The sequence below is a fragment of the Littorina saxatilis genome, unplaced genomic scaffold, assembly GCF_037325665.1.
Source record: "Littorina saxatilis isolate snail1 unplaced genomic scaffold, US_GU_Lsax_2.0 scaffold_144, whole genome shotgun sequence".
Taxonomy (NCBI): domain Eukaryota; kingdom Metazoa; phylum Mollusca; class Gastropoda; order Littorinimorpha; family Littorinidae; genus Littorina; species Littorina saxatilis.
Window position 1 is genome coordinate 13,760 of NW_027127561.1, and position 3,741 is coordinate 17,500.

The following is a 3,741-nucleotide window of genomic DNA, read 5'->3' on the forward strand; positions in this document are numbered from 1 at the left end:
CAGAGATCAGGAACTTTGTTCAAAAGATGATAAATGTTTAAGTGACCGATATTCAGTCCAGCGGCTGAAGCTAATGACGACATATTTATAAATGTCAAGACACACGCAGAAGTAGACACAAACCGCACACACTGGACGTTGTAGAGTGAATGTTCAAGATATGCCAGTAAAGGCAAAGTCCTTGTCGTCTACGAATTACACAATAGAGAAACAATGTGCTGCCACGTCAGACGATATGGAAAAAGACTAGAACCGAGAGAGAAAAAACACACTCTTTCCTCAGTGTCCACTTCATGTCGCACAGACAGGATGTCCGAGTTTAGCGCAAGGCACAACTAAAACACAAATAGAGTCAGTGCACAAAGGTGCAAAATCGTATAGGCACAACACAAGTTCTACACTACCCGTCATAAAAAAACTATACAGGTACGTTTAAGGGCAGATCTTTCTAATGAAGCTGTTGATTGTAAAACGGGTAAGTATATGACTGAAAAGGCCATTGATTCCCCTACCTTGCTCAGAAAACAGATTGAGTTTACATGACGTAGTGTCAATACAGTGGAACCTACAACACAGACACCCCCCAAAATCAAATTCGCAAAATCAAGGTTCCCGCGATAAACTCGACAAAAGTTCACAACAACTTAATCGAAACATGTTTAGCATGTCATTAGACAGAACAATCAAATCTGCATCCAAAACAGTCAGTTTTGTTCACATATCTTGTCTAACATGGACGATAAGGCATGCTGAGCGGTGTAGGTGTCAATCCTCTCAGAAGGCATAAAAGGCAGTTTTTGAAGTCGTTTTAGCGGGAGGCCTCATTGTCTCTGTTTGCCGATGACATGGCCCTCTGGGAAGCAGTCAACTGCAAGTCAGAAAGAACAATCAAAACAAAAATGGGGCGGTACCAAGCAAAAGTATCGCTGACTACATGCAGACGAATGGCTCTGAGCTATCTACCGAAAAAAAACGTGTTCATGGCCTTCACAGGAGTGCAGCTTGTCAAAAGGACATGTTCTATTACCATAAATGGGGTGCAGCTGGTGCCAGCAGATAAAACTAAGTTCTTGGGAGTGACATTCACAAGCTCTCTCAGTTGGGGCCCACACATAGACTCACTTGTGAGAAAAGCTCAACGCTCTCTAAACCTGATAAAGGTTCTGAGCAGAGAGTCGTGGGCAGCCGGAAAACCATTGATCCATCTTGTCCGTGCCCTTGTTCGGTCGCGCCTCAGCTACGGCCAAGAGGCTTTCTTTGCAGCTCCTGACAGTCAGTGGGTAAAGCTTGAAAGAGTAGAAAGAGCCGCTCTCAAAGTGGCGCTGGGGGTCCCCAGATCGGCAGTCTCCACTCTACTTTACCAGGAAGTGGGATGGCTGCCACTGAAAGAGGAATGCCACCTCAGATGTGCACAACTGGCTGTCAGAATACACTGTGTCCCAAACACGGCAGTGGAAGTATTTACCCCAGACATGGGAGATACCGACCACATGCAATACAAAGCTCTTGAATCCAAGACTCATACATACCAAACAGTGCTCCCAATATACAACCAGGTGAAGGGCATATGGGAACAGAGTGGCCTGTCCAAGGAAAAACTGGTTACAGGTGGTACTCTTCCTTACCCTCCATGGCCGCTTGAAGCCCCAAATCTGATCATGGACTATGGAGACGGCCTCAAAAAGGCAGAAGACCCATTGCTGCTAGCCACAGTTGCAAAAGAAAAGATCGATCAACGATTTAAAAGCCACCTACAGATCTTCACAGATGGTTGGATCCTGCAGTCAAGGGAGGCTGGGTGTGCCTTGTCGATTCCTGGACTTGATATAACACGAAAATACAAGCTAAACAAGGGGATCAGCATCTTCTCTGCAGAGTTATTTGCTATCTACATGGCCTGCACACTGATAAACGATCTGCCAACCCCACCTCTGGGGGTGGTCATCCTTACGGACTCAAAATCCTCGTTGCAAGCACTTGCATATGGCACCAAGAACAGAGGAGAGATGCAAACTGAAATTCATTTCTTAGCCCACCAAATTATGACAAAAGGAACAGACTTTTCCCTCATGTGGCTGCCATCCCACACAGGAATCCGAGGAAATGAAATGGCGGACAGAGCAGCAAAAGCATGCCAGTGACAGACATTCGGCTCTCCTGCCAGGAAGCCAAACTGCTGCTAGCCAAGCTAAAAATAGAGGAAAGAGAGCAGACACTGTCACAAACATGTGGAGAGAGAGGATGGATACACCTCACCTACTATAGGAAAGGGCACCACCTCCCACTCCCCCCGAGACCCATGAACCTGTTGCGTCGCTTGCGCACGGTCAGCAGCCGCATCTACTGGGACAAGGTAGTCTGTCAGTGTGGCAAGACTGGACACCTCACACACGTGTTTGAAGGTTGTGACACTCTCAAGGAAGAGATGTCTAGTCTCATCCGCTACAGAAGGGAGAATGCTCTCAGTCTGGGAGACTTTCTCCGCCCACACCCATCACTCGGAGAGAAACCGATGATGGTCTTGGTAACCAATCTGTTCACCTCAACTGTTGCGAGCTGGTTCTAGTGTGCTTGCAGCAGACCCAGCACAGCACAGATCCACTTCTGGAATCTTAAGCTAAATGTGTCCCAAGACACACATTTTGTAGTCCTGGCATCCTGAAAGGCAGAGGCCCCAACCTACAGGTTTGCTTCCATACCAAAAACGCCTCCAGACACGGGAACTTGGGAGCAGAGGCAACAGCTCCGCTTGAACCTCAGAAACCAAATGTGCCTCCAGACACACAGATCCCTTAGACGGCCGAGGCTGTGGCCTCTAAGGTTCTCTTGTACCAAACCGCCTCCTGACACTGCATCAGATTGCTTGCGCTGGCATCTGCTTACATAGACCCACATTAAGTCACCACCGAGTGGTAGACACAGACGACATTTGGTAGCACTGACTGCCAGCTTCACGGTAATGCGTACCCCTAGCGCGGCTCTGCTTGGGTGGGAATGTTCTGAGCAAAACACTATGTGTTACTCCATACCCCCCGCCCTCCATGGAACTTCTTGACCCCAACAAATTGGGAAGGGGGGGGGGGGGGAGTTTGCCCAGTCGGTAGAGGCGCTGGCTTTAAAACCGGTTGTTACTATCAGCGTGGGTTCAACCCCCAAGTTCGGCGCGGGATGTGTGTCCCAGAGTCAACTTTGTGCAGACTCTCCTCGGTGTCCGAACACCCCCGGTGTGCACGTACGCGCACGACAAAGATCCCAGGGTCACAGCGAAAGTCTCAAGCCTTGAAAACACGAATACATGCATGCAAAAATATGAAGCCCGGGTGTGCGTTCGGCCAACAGCCAATAAAGTAAACATTTCAGCACTGACCCAAGACGACCCAACCCGGTCCCTATCCCATGTCAGGTCTCCTCTAGCAGCCGGTAGCCAGCTGTCTACACCCCCCCCCCCCCCCCCGCATTTTTGAGTCACTTGAGAAAAAGTGACTATGTAATCGGTCAGTGTTAGACACCACCTTAACGTTGGACTTTTCTCGGAAACTATCAAAGCGATCGGGCTCATATTTTGTTTAGTCGTGACCTCCAATGACCTCTACACTTTAACGATGGTTTCGTTGACCTTTGACCTTTTTCAAGGTCACAGGTCAACGTCAAAGGAAAAATTAGACATTTTATATCTTTGACAAAGTTCATCGGATGTGATTGAAACTTTGTAGGATTATTCTTTACATCAAAGTATTTACA